Source organism: Ursus maritimus, unplaced genomic scaffold (genome assembly GCF_017311325.1).
Source record: "Ursus maritimus isolate PB19 unplaced genomic scaffold, ASM1731132v1 scaffold_25, whole genome shotgun sequence".
Classification (NCBI taxonomy): Eukaryota; Metazoa; Chordata; class Mammalia; order Carnivora; family Ursidae; genus Ursus; species Ursus maritimus.
In genome coordinates this window covers 17,643,013-17,657,198 of record NW_024425008.1, presented here as the reverse complement: position 1 = coordinate 17,657,198, position 14,186 = coordinate 17,643,013, and positions in this window count along the sequence as shown.

The window sequence follows — 14,186 nt, the reverse complement described above, 5'->3', positions numbered from 1 at the left end:
GCCTCTTTCATTTATGATTCAACAGCTAAAATATTTCAGGGATTGTGGCCTTGAGATAACAACCTTGCTATTTTCTCTATGTTAAGCATCCACACCATAAACCTGTTCTTTCTTAATATTTGTAGGTTATGATTTTTTTTGCTTTCTATTGAAAAGATAAACATGCTTTTTAGTCAAAACTTACATGAAGATCTTTCAAAATATATTTTAATAGGAAATAAAAATTACTCCACGCTAAGCAGTGACTTGGAGAAAACAATTTTGGACTATCACAGACATGGAGTCATGTTTTCATAAAATTTATTTATGCTTGAAATAGGATTCTGTCACTCAATCCATTTATTCTACTCTTAGATTCCCTTCCCCCAGTAAACATTGGAAAGGCAACATATAACTGAGTTTTTAACATTGAGTTCAACTTTGATTATGATAGAAAAACCAGTGCAAAACTGGGATAAGAAGGCTGTTAAGGGGAGCTCTGCTCTGATATTTTCAGTAAGCACAGGGATTTTTACATTTGTGAATTATTGCGGTCATGTTGCCAAGGGCGGCATCTTTTAATAAGGTAAGCGCAGATTGTGGGTTACAGGAAGGAAGGAAGGAAGACTTCAGCTCTCACTGGGAACTTTCTAGCATTTCATCAAAGGCAAGGTTGTCTGTGGATATATCTCCATACATGGAGATGTTCAAGCACGGGCTGGAAAAATCACATATTTGCCAGAATTAAAGGAAATTCTGAGACCTTTTGACTCCCTACTGCAATTTATTTTCCTTCCCCAGGAGAAACAGATGGGATTACAAAACTGTTGTCTGCTACACTTAAACAAAGCACATAATCTTCATGCACCTACGGAGGTTAGAAGAGTATCTACTAATGAACTATCTGCAAACTTTCTATGAATTGGCCTTCTTTGGTTAGAACTCAAACTTGACTTTTGTTGTGGCTTTGCTCTTGCTGTTCAACAGTGGGGAGTGATGTCGCCAGGGAGCCGAATCAGGTAAGAGAGTTTTGACTGACTACAACTCTGGTTGTACAAATTCTTCTCTATGGAACAAAATCTGTAGTCGGGAGGTCTCCGCACAAATCCAAAATGACAGTTCCCATGGGGTTTTGGTTTAGGCTTCTGGCAAAATCTTCAATGCCCACCTGTCTAGATCCAAATCATCCTTCAGTTCCATAGCTACTCAAAGTCAAAGAAATTTGTCCCAGGCTGAGGTCTGCCTGCAGACCTTAAATTTTGGTGATGAGCTAGTGTGCCTTCCCAGTCTGGGCTGTGCTGACTCATAAACAATGTGCCTTTCCTCTAAGAAAGAAAATGGCTATTACCTAAGCATAACGACAAAAGGACAAACCCCCTTCACGAGAGAAATACCTGGCCACCTTGGGTTTCTCAGACTGTGGAAGTCCTTAAGATTCTTTGGTTTCTAAACTGCGTTTGTTTCCTATTGCTGCTGTAACAAATCACCCCGAGTTTAGTGGCTTAGAACAATGCATTTATTCTCATAGAGTGCTGGAGGTCAAAAGTCTAAAATGGCCCCAAAGGGTCACCTCCCTTTTAGAGGTTCCAGAGGAGAATCCTATTCCTCGCCTTTTCTAGCTTCTGGAGGATGACTCCCTTGTTTGTCTCATAGCATCCCTTCTCCACCTTCCAACCCAGCAGTCTGGCATCTTTTCTCCTCACTGACCTCTGTCCAGCTTCTCTAAGACTCTGACTCATCTGTTTCCTTCTTCTAAGGACTCTTGTGATTACATCAGGTCCACCCACCCACATAATCCAGGATCATCTCTCCCTCTCAGGATCTTTAACTAATACACAACTGCAAAATCCCCTTTACCATGCAAAGTTAGGTAACCATATTAATAAATCTTCTTTTCTTTTTTTTGAAAGATTTATTTTGGAGAGAATGAGAGAGAGCATGGTGTATAGGGGAGGCTGGGGAAAGGGGTAGAGGGAGAGAGAGAGTCTCAAGCAGACTCATGCTGAGCAAGGAGGCTCATGTGGGGCTCAACTCATGACTCTGAGATCAAGACCTGAGTTGAAACCAAGAGCTGGATGCTTAACCAACTGCACCATCCAGGTAGCCCAATAAGTTTTCTTTTCAGTACTGAGCTATAGTCAATGCAAACTAAGAGGTGCTAGCAACATTATTTGATTACGTGTGGGTAAGACCTTGTTAAGGTGTAAAACACGTGTCCAATGAAACTGAATTTCTCATAAGAAAATAAAATATTAGTGACTCTAAATATAGTACTGCCTGTACTTTCTAAAACCTGGAAAACCCTTTACGGGAATATAAATAATCCATTTGGGGAAGGAGCACGGCATGGAGGAAAAGGATTCTGACTCTAAGAAGGAACTCTAGGTAAAGTCAATGAACGCAAAGAACTGCAAAGAGACGTGGAAAACAAGAATTTCATGGTGAAGACGCCATATTGCAATGGACTTTAGGGTGCTATGAAGCTATTTATCTGTAAAAGTGTGATGAGAAAGGGAGAAAATGTGCTAGAAAAAAATTAAGTTTAAATAAAATTCAGCAAGGAGGCAAATTGTGCATGCCAAGTTGTGCCCCTTTAGCATTTTATGCAAACTTTCCTGTGCTTTCAAGTTATATGGTCTTCTGTAGAAAGTATTGCTATTAATGTGCTAATTTTAAACCATGACAAACACATAGACATAAATGAGAGTAGTGTGGCCCCTATAAGGGAATTTCTGCATAATGCTTATATTACACTTTTAATTTTGTCCCTGAAACAATATTACAAGATGAGTCTGTTTACTCTGTCTGGCTATTAGGCTGACACACATATAGTAAACATAAGCAACAAAAGGGACATTTTTGCAACATTTCACATGTTATTGTGTGTACAGTAGTAAAGTGTCTTCCCTTAGTAGTGTCCAATGTTTCATAAAATCAGCCAGTTTGAGTCTGTGACATAAAAGCAACATTAACTACTTAGTGTTTGCTAGTTGCAAGAAAATTATAAGAAGTTGCATTTCTTGAGAATAGTCTGGAACTATTATTAGTTGTCTATGCAGCATAGCAGATGACCATACACTTAGAAGTTTAAAAAAAATGCACATTTGTCACCTCACTGTTTCTGCGAGTCGGGAGCCCAGACACAGGCTAGGTGTGTCCTCTGGTTAGGCTGTCAGAGGCTGCAATCAAGGGGGTGGGCAGGGTCGGGGGTTTTCAGTAAGGTTCAATTCAGTGTGGTGCTGCTACTAATCTCCTTCAGTCTGTTTGCAGAATTTATTTTCTTGTAGTGCTAGGATTCACAGCAGCTTGTTTCTTCAAAGCCGATGAGGGAAAGAAAGAAAGACTATGGCGAGCTTCTCCCAAGACAGAGATTAGTATAATCAATGGAGTGACATCCCATCACCTTTGACATGTTCTGTTGGTTGGGAGTAAGTCACCAGGTCCACTCACCCACAAGGAGAGAGGGTTACACAGGACGCCAGGAAGTGGAATCATGGGGCCCCTTTCAAGTCTAATATTCACAAGGAGGAAAACTAGACATAACAGAAAACATAAAACCCCAACACCATGGCTCATGCTTCTTATTGAAGATTTTGTATAATTTCTATAATTTGAAAAATGCATTGTTAGCAACACAAATGTTAGTTGCATATTTTGGCTAAGTTTGTACTGGAATCATACTTTCTGTGAGTCTGCCTTGATGTGTTGGGGAATATAGGCATACACTGGGAAGGAAGGATTTTGTGAAGACAAGAACATTCAGGTGTTTTTCAAAATGTCCTGTACGTAGATTCTGAAGATCTAACTTTGATAAATTAATTCACTTAATAAAGGCTTTGATTTTCTCTAACATGATTTTTGTCATCTTAAGAGGACTACCTTAAGAAAGAGTAACATCTTAAGCTACTGGTATTCTTTTACATCTTGATAATGACTGGTGAATTTGATGAACTGTTTTCAACAGACAGAACCAGTAAGACAACATTAGGCATGAGCAAGAGTGCAAGAGGGAAACACAGAAGTTTCCAGGTGCCATGATTTTGCTGATTTCCTTGTCTTTATGTGGTAGATGATGATATGTAAGGAGAGTTCCTTCTCATCTCTAGACAAAATTCTAGGTCACAGAAGAATATGATTAGCAGGCAATACAGTCATTTATTTATGCAACAAATGAGTCTAATTGTGGGGAGTGAATGCAATGTGAACAGAAACTACGACTTAAGTACAAGGAGGTAAATGTAATCTTTGCTAGAATCCCTAACGGGGACAATGAGATCAAAAAGGCAAGGTACCTGGAAAGTCTTCAAATGATGAGGACATGAAGAATGGTCCAGCTGATTATTTAGTAAAATGCAAACAAAATGAGCAAATGCTAACTTTGCTCTTGCTCTGTCTGTTCTCATGGACTGGGAAATATCCCAACATTCTTTCCTAAGTACTCAACTGGGTTTTTTATTTGGTTTGTTTGTTTGTTTGTTTGTTTGTTTTTAGTTTCACAGGGGTGGATTCAATAGGCTCATAGGGGTGGAATGAAGCTAAACTTTTCAGTAGATCAGGCAACACGAACCTTTATGTAGAGGTAGGATCTGAAATCAATGGGATTCTAAGACTAGAACTCCACTGTACTGCTCTGCTCACCAGCCTCTTAAATACTTCTGGCAAGGTCAGAGGATCATGTAAAATATTTTTCAGTAGTCAACATAACTGGAACATGATTTCAACAATAAAAAATTAGTTCTAACATTCTTATGCAGATGATCATACCCTCTGGTATTAGTTTATGTAGCAATACTTTATGTAGCAAAGTATTTTTTATTTTAAGATTTTATTTATTTATTTGAGAGAGAGAGAGAGCACTAGCAGGGTTAGGAGCAGAGGGAGAAGCAGACCACCCACTAAGCCGGGAGCCCAATGCAGGGCTTGATCCCAGGACTCTAGGATCATGACCTGAGCTGAAGACCGACACTCAGCCGACTGAGCCACCCAGGCACCACAATAGTGGAAACAGATTTTTCTAGTACAGCCACCTCTGGAGTTTGGTCTCCAAATGGTATAATAGTCATAAAGATAGCAGGTGTTTTTTTTCATGGTCTTGCATTTGCTACCAGAAGACCTGTATTTTACAATTATATGGAAAGCATTTATTGCTTAATACAATGATATGTATTCTCAATAGAAAATAAAGTCAAAATGATAATTAATTCCCATCCCTATTAATGGTCATTTCCACAATGTCATTCAGCAGAAACAAAGACACTTGGAGATACTGAAACATTTATCTCAACAAATGTAAGGTAAATTCAGAATAGTTTTTCCAAGGGCTAATTGACTTTTTCAGTATAAGAGAATAAAACTAACAGCATAAATAATATGTACATTATACATTTAAAATTTATAAGAACTACATTTGAAAGCATTAATTTTTGGTTTAACCAACTCACAATACAGTTGTATTAACATAAACTTTAGAATTTCTGAAAGTGCTATTCCTCTTTGAAGCAGTTGGCAGGGCAATGACCATCCCCTGACCTTGCCTGATGATTGTTTTTTATACTGAATTGAGAACTCTAATTTTCCCATGTGATTCCACAAGCTAAAGTCATCGAAAGTGGGGAGGATAGTCATTTTCCAACTTTTAAAAGTTTACTGGCAGCATTTCACCGTTTTATTGTGAATTTGTTTGACTTAATTGTATCCTTAAAGGTGTTTTAGGAAAACCTCAAAGGTAGAAATGAAGAATTATTTTATTTCTTGTTTTATTTTTCTTATCCCGCCCCATACTTACTGCCATTCTCATCACTGACATGGTTCAGCTTGGCATTTAGCCACGTAGGAGCAATAAATCTGTGATTTGAACAGATTCTTTGAAAGCAAACATGAAGAATTTTTGTAAATTTTCTGAGACCAGCATAAAGTGGATATCATCTTAACATACTTGGGAAATGACCAACTTATATTACTAAAGGGGAATGAAAGAACAAGAATGAGCCTTGGGTAAGCAGAGAGCATCATAAATCATGCAAGATAGTTCGGTGCTTTTATCTTTGGATCCATATGTTCTCCTAAAGAAAACCGGCGTATAGCAATTTAGGATTATGTTACACAGCTCAGAGAGAGCTGGGAATTCCTTTATAACAGCTAAGTGACACCATTTATAAACAATATAAATACGTTCTGGTTTTCTCTTCTAAGTTCTGTTCAATTCCATTTTTAAAAAATGACTTTAATCTTTTTCAAGAAATATTCTGATCTTGCAGATGAGGCAAGGAATATTAAAATGCTTTATCTATTAGAAATTAATTATTTTAATTTTTTAAAACATCCTCCTTTAATAAACTACAAGGACCTTGTGGACAAAGAAATTAAAATTGTATTTTGTAGTAATCCCTCTACCTTGTTATCTTGTATATATATAAAAGATATCATTGATTAGCATTTGCATAATTGGTAATTATAATGTATGGTTTAGACACATACATACATATATATACACATGCATATATACTACACACAAATATACATTTTTAAGAATGTTGATAACATTTCTTTCAAAAACATCTGCCATATGTTTATTGGTGCAAGCCATCAGATCCAATGGGTAGTTATTCATGGTCATCACTAATATTTCTGTTTTTCCTCCTTCTGGACACAGGGTACAATTAGGCTTTTTTGCTCTTTTCAAATGGTCATATGCTTGTTTTGGTTGGTAAAATGAGAAGTAAAAATGTGTATTATTTAAGAACATAAATGATTGAACAAGTATGTGATTCTCCATATGCCTTTTGCCCACCACAGCCACCAATGACATTTCAACCAGTGACATGCTAGTCTTTATTAGCGAGTCTTTGAATAAGATATGGATTAGAGTCCCTTGTCAACCCAAGGTGAACATGTAGGAAGATTGAAAATTTTCAATTTTTTTTTCCTTGAGAATTTTCAACATTTTAACTTTAAGCTGCTGAAATTTTGGCTTTGTTTCTGTAGCATACCTTAAACCATCCAAAGACCAATGATCAATACATGCAAAAAACTAACCAACCTGGTTTAAAATACATTGATTTTATTCCACTGACTTCTACAAATATTACCTTATGGTCCACTTTGAGCTTTATATTCATCTCTAAAGGGCAACAGGTTAATCTCTCATTTCATTTTCTCATGTCTACCATTTAACGTTAATACAGGTTGACACTCACATGGTTGAGTTAATTGGGAACCCAACAAATCATAGTATTAAGAAAAAAGCCCACTAGATTTGGTGGTGAACCTGGGGTAAACTAACATTTTCCTCATATTCCCAGCAAAAATTACTAGATGATTCACCCCAAGGAGATTTTACAGTATTTCATACCTTTTTCTAGTCTCTACTTCTGACATATTTTCTTCTTTTGAACACTGACAAGGACTCACTCAAACTTCTAAGCCGTATACACAACGGAAGTTTAGAATTGTTAGCTCCAGGAAGCTCCCATGTTACCATCAACAAGTCTCACATTTACTCTGTAGAGCTTGACTATTTGTAAAATGATAGAGGCCTTAGAATTCTTGCCTGGCTTATTGTTGTTATTATTTCCCTTAACTGGTATCTTTTTAACGTGTCTCACTTTTTTATTTTGTCATTTTGACTCTTCAAATGTTTTGCCTTTAATATGCATTTACTTTATTAACATTTCCTTAAAGCTGTTATAATTCACTCTACCTGCCTCTTCATTCTGCTTTTAATTATAATGAAATATAAAGGATTATCTAATTTTATAAAATCATCTGAAAGGTTTATAATGATAGACAATTGTAAACACTGATTTTAAGAAGGAATAAACCTGGGGCACCTGGCTGGCTCAGCCAGCAGAGTACGAGACTTTTGAACTCAGGATTGTGAATTTGAGCCCCATGTTGGGCATAGAGATTACTTTTAAAATTTTTAAATTAAAAAAAAATGTTTTAAGGGTCGCCTGGGTAGCTCAGTCAGTTAAGCATCTGACTCTTGGTTTCCACTCAGAGCATGATCTCAGAGTCCTGAGATGGAGCCCAAGTCATGGGCCTCCTTGTGCAGCAGGGGGTCTGCTTGAGATTCATTCCCTCTCTCTCTGGCCCTCCCCTTCTCTTGCATTCTCTCTCTTTCTCTCATAAATAAATAAATAAAATCTTTAAAAAGAATTTTAAAAAGAGGGAGTAAACTCTGATGACAACAAGTTAGCAAGAAGCTACCTGCAGTTAGACAAAAAATGGGGGGGAAAGAAAAGAACACAACCAAGAACTTTAATAATTAGGAATCAGTTGAATTTCACTAAATTTCTGGAATTTTTCCTTTAACTGAATTTGAGTTGATAACTATTGTCTCTTATCTCACCAATCATGTGATATAAGCCTTTTACAATGGTGAGGCCAAGTTTGAGGGCCAAAAGAGCCAGCGAGTAACCAGAATTAAACTCACCAATAAATAAATAAATAAATAAATAAATAAATAAATAAATAGGAAGTAAGGAAGGAACCTACTGTAACAATTGCAAGTATATCAAGCTAGAAAATGCAGGTACTTGATTCAAGGGTTCAAAGAACCGGACAGGATTGTGGTGACAAAATATTGGTCTCCAACGAAGGTCGAACTTAGGTACTAAGTATGGAAGAAGAGACAAATGTTTCTGGTATATCGCCACTTACATACAATAACTAAATTCAAACTTGGAATGTCCAGGCCTGAAACAGAAAGAATAGCCATGAGGTGGGAATAAGGTTACTTGTAATTTTCCTAAACAATAATTACACAACACTGATTATTTTACCCAAATTTACAGGACCAGATACTTGATGTTTCAGCTTTCTTGAACTATCTCTCCTATTATCTTTGAAAGATAAGAGAAAAAAAAACCTCAATTAGGTGAATTCCATCTTGGAAAAAGTTTTCTGAAGTTTTTCCCTCATAAACTGACAAAAATTGTCTTCTATTTGTTCAGTGCTCACTCCCACTAATTATAATCATGTGACTTGAAATAGTGGCTCTCACCAAGGAGATAAAGACGTTTTATATATATGAGTCAGTTCATCAGAGGACCTTATAAATAGCCATTAAAGATGAAGTGCCCTATGGAAGTTAAAACAACATTGTTCAGCCAATACTTTTTTATGTGTGTGTGTGTGTGTGTGTGTGTGTGTGTGTGTGTGTGTATGACAAATTTTTGGCCTCCAGTTACAGTCCTGATCCTTAGGTGATCAACTTTAAGATGAACATATGATTTCACCTATAGACCATCAATTTATAAGAAGAACCACTTATAACATATCATTTATCCTGTCCATTTCCTAAACCGGAATGAGCTCCGTTATACTTTCATGACTCTCTCTGAGACCAATCCTGTCCTTCAGTAAACATTCCACCAGGATACCTCGATGCAGAGACCTTACCAACAAACAGCTACGTGCCTGTGGGACTTTGCCATTCTAGATGGAAGTCCTTAAAATCTGGGTCTATCATACATTCTCAGCTTTACAAAACTAAGATACATAACGGCACCCACCCAACCTACCGATTCTTATTTTCACATAGTTACAGAGTACTAGCAGAGCAGGGGCAAAGTAACTGGATGTCCGAATGTAGCATCTTCAATTTATCACAATGTGCTGCCACTTTTGCATCCTGTAAAATGATGAATGGTAAGTATAGTGTATTTTCATTTCTGTGATTAAAAGCAGTTGTTAAAAAATCAAAAGGATTTCCAGGTGATTTCTAATTCAAAATTATTTATGATGAGCTTTTTTTTTTAGTTAAAAGAGATAGAAACCTCATTCTCGTTAGAAAACTAGTGTACAAGATATTTTAATGTCATGATTAAAAATACATCAGTGTTCAGGTGAGTATAAAAAGAAAAATATATTTGTTTTGTGAACTAGTTAAACGAAGGCTTTGGGAACTGACTAGTCTAGCATGAAAGCAGAAGGGAGTGTCTAAGACTTAGAAGCAGCGTGATTCCTTTTGGAAAGTTCCAGCTAACTAAATTACCTAACCCCATGGTCACATAGACCTCTCTGAAATAGCTCATTTAGGTAAAAGGTTAATGAATGTTAGAATCTATACAGCTCATTTGGGATGCAATGTCATTTGTTTTTCTTTCAGGTGTTGTTGATCTAATGGCATGAAATTTAAATTTAGTTAAAACAAATGATAATGGAATTACATATTTCTAATTAAAGTGATGCACCTGATAAACCTACATATGCCCCAAATGTTTTCTTGCAAATGAATTACACTTTCATTAATTAATTTTCATTAATGTAAGGTTTGAGAAATGCTATATTTTATTTGCCCTTTCAACACAAACAGAGACCCATGGTCTACTTCTCTTAAACTGGCATACTAAGTAATTACATGTTGATTAATTACATATTTGAATCTTTGCAAATGGCCTTTAATAATAGTTTACCAAAATTTGTAATAACTTCAGTCTTTGAAAGCTCCACGTATTCTCCTTTTTTTAAAAAATAGAATAACTCACAGAAAATGTGGCAAACAAGAAGTTAGAGGAACTTGTTTTAGTCCTATGTCTGCAATTGCTTTTGTGGTGTCAGTATCATCAAGTGTATTGACTCTCTTTAAATCTCCATTTTCTCCTTTAGAAAGTGAAAGAGTCAGAACATGCGGTAGAGCCTGGTGTTCTGGTCACCATATCCATTTATACTTCCAACAGGGCACAGCTAGACTGTGTTCCCCCATCTCCCTGGCAGTAGGCATGACGACACTAGTTAACAGTCAAAGACAAGTTGGCAGAAATTATGTAACCCAATTCCTGACATGGCTCATAAAATCTTCTTATGAACAACTCCCCCTTTTGTGGAAAGCGCAGGAATGAATTGAAAATGGCGGAGCCTTAAGATTGAAAAGCTCAGGATTTCTAAAGTACACTCGTAAGAGAAATTCATGTAGATCAGAAACGTGCATTTTGAACTTTATGTGAATGAGATAAATGGCTACTGTGTACTCTGTGGTTTTGGCTTTATTTATTACAGTCATTACGATTACCCCAACTAATACAGATTATGTCAACACTTAGGTCCAACATTTTATCATTCTATGCTAAGGTTACAGATCCAAAGGTGAATGTCCACAGAAGGGAAGAAAAAATTCATTTTCTTTTCACTTATTTTTCAGAATGCCAGAAATAACTGTACATTTGTATAAAGTATCTTACCTTCATTAAGTTCATTTATGTCACAATGAAACAAAGCTACCTTGGGATTTTATCATTTGAAGTCCACACATTTTTCATCTTTGTGTCCTCAGCACCTATCAGGAAGATAACTTCTTTTCAGAAAGAATCTAGACTAAGAGTCTTATTACTTACTAGTTCCTGCGTAACAGATTACTACATCGATAGCTTGAAACAACACAGGTTTATTATCTCACAGTTTCCGTGAGTCCAGAAGTTTCACATAGCTTAGCCGGTCCTCTACCACGATCTCTCAGAAGCCAACAATCAAAGTGTCTGCTGAGATGGGTGTCTCTTCCAAAGGCTCAATTATAGAAGGATCCACTTCCAAGGTAACTCATGTGGCTATTGGCAGTTCCTCAGATTCTGCAGGGTTGTCAGAAGAAGGGCCTTCATTCTTTGCTGGCTAATGACTCGAGTCTTCCCCCAAGTCCTTGGCACATGGACCTCTCCCATGTGGCAGCTTGCTCTATCAAAACCAGCAACAGAGAGAGAGAGAGACAGACAGAGACTATCAGCAAAACAGAAGTCACTGTCTCTTGTAACCTAATTACGGGAAGTGACATTTCCTCAGTACTGCCATATTGTATTGATTGGTAGCAAATTACTCAAGGGGAGAGAATTACACAAAGCTGTAAATACCAAGAGGCAAGATCATTGGGAGCTATCTTAGATGATTCCTGCCAGAGGTCATTTTTAAAGTCATTTATGATTATACCTCACCAGTAACACAATCAGATGTCACAGGAAGACTTTGGTGAGGGTTTCTTTCTTGTTAGCTTTTCCTATTGCCATTAGCCAGGTTCTGGAGAAAAGACAGGGAGAAGAACAAGGAAGAAAAAGAATATGAAGAGAAAAAGTAGGAAGAGAAAAGAGAATTTGCGGGGGGGGAAAGCTTAAAAAAACCCACATTGATTTCTATGTATTTCACTTTCTACCGTGCAATTGTCTATCAGAATCAGCAACGTGATGGGTACTACTGCACTTGTCAAAGCAGTATATACCCCTGAGAAGGTGCTGGAACAGAGCTGGCTTAGTAGACTGACAGATTTGTAATGTGAATGCATAATAAGAGTTGGAAATATAAATAGCTGTGAAGAGAACAAGAAATGCCACTTTTACAGAAATCAAAAGGCATATGACTGAGCTTCTTTAGGGTACAGTAACAATGCATTAGATTATGGGAGCATTGGCAGATGAGCTTGTCAAATTGTGGTATGATTTTTTTTTATTGCTCTAATAAATCTCACTTGATCTCAACCTATTTTAATGATGAGGCCTGACTTGTATGAAATAATAATGCTTAAAATTTATATACAATTTTTAAACTGCTTTCATATGCATTACTTTATTTTGTTTTCATAAAGCACCCCGTCCTCCCAAGATACACAGATTTGTCAAGTCATCCCTCTATTAAAAATTCTTCCTATGCTCCCCATTCTCTGGAGGATAAAGTCCAGAGTCCTTAGCCTAATGTATGAAACCATTCACGAGTGGACCATGACTACCTTACCACTCTCTTCTTTCCTGCTGTACATCTCATTCCTCTGTTCTAGACACTGGAACTGCTTATATCCTGCACCCGCCACTTTTCATGCATCTGTGTGTATGCTCTAGGTTAGAGTTTCTCAACCTTGGCACTACTAATATTTTTGACCAGATAAGTTTTGTTGTGGATTTGCTGTGCATTGCAGGATGGAAAGCAGCATTCCTGTCCTCTACCCACTAGAGGCCAGCAGCAACCACACATGGTGTGATAGGTAACAATGTCTCCAGACATTACCATATGCCCCTTGGGGGACAAAATTATCCCCCCGCCCTGAGAAACACTGCTCTAGATATTTTTTCATTCTGTTTTCCTGGTCCAGAAAATGCCAATCTGATTTCTACAATTGAATGACTCCAACATGTTCACCAGAAGTTGCCTTCATTGGGTGCAGTTACTATGGAAAACAGTATGGAGGTTCATCAGAAAATTTAAAATGGAAGTACCATAAAATCCAGCAAAACCACTTTTGGGTTTATATCCAAAGGAAATGAAGAGAAGATAGCAAATTATTCACAATAGCCAAAATAATATAAGTATCCATCAACAGATGAATGGATAAAGGAAATGTGGTATATATTCACAGAGGAATATTATTCAACTATGTGAAAGAAGTAAATCGTGCCATTTGTGACAACATGGATAGAACTTGAAGGCAATACACTAAGTGAAATAAGTCAGACAGAGAAAGACTGTATAGTATCACTTATATGAGAAATAAAATAAACAAAGGAAAGAAGGAAGGGAGGGAAGAAGGGAGAGAGGAGAGAAAGAAGGAAGCAAGGAATGAAAGAATGAAAAAAACAGCAAAGGAAGGAAAAAAGGAAGAGGTCAAACACACAGAAATGGAGACTAGAAAAATGGTTTCCAAGGGCTGGGGGAAGGGAGTGGTAGGAATAGAGAGAGTAGTACAAAAGTATAAACTTTTAACTGGAACATGACTAAATCTGAAGATCTAATGTAAAGCATGGCTACTATAGTTGATGATAATATATTATATAATTAAAAATCAAACAAGGGAATAAGTTACTTCTCTTGGAAAGCTTCTCTTTATTCCCTTCATACTGAATAAGATGTCTTCCTTGGTTCCTGCTTCTGAGTGCCAAGCACAATGCTCAGAAGGATTACTTCCATTTTAATTTCACACGCATTACCTATATGAACATTTTACTCAATCTGTCTATACTTTTCCCCCTTTATCTAAAATAGGAGTGATAATATTAAATAATTCACAGTATCTGACACATATTCAATACTCAATATATATCTATTAATATCATTACCACTGTAACTTTATTACTTTCTTTTGCACGAGAGGATGGTGAATTCTAGTTCAGAAGAAGCATTTCATATTTCTATAGAAACATGCTCACCTTGGGGGACAAAATCTTTGCTTAATTAAAGGATGATACACATAATTTTGGAGATATATATATATATATATATATATATATATATAT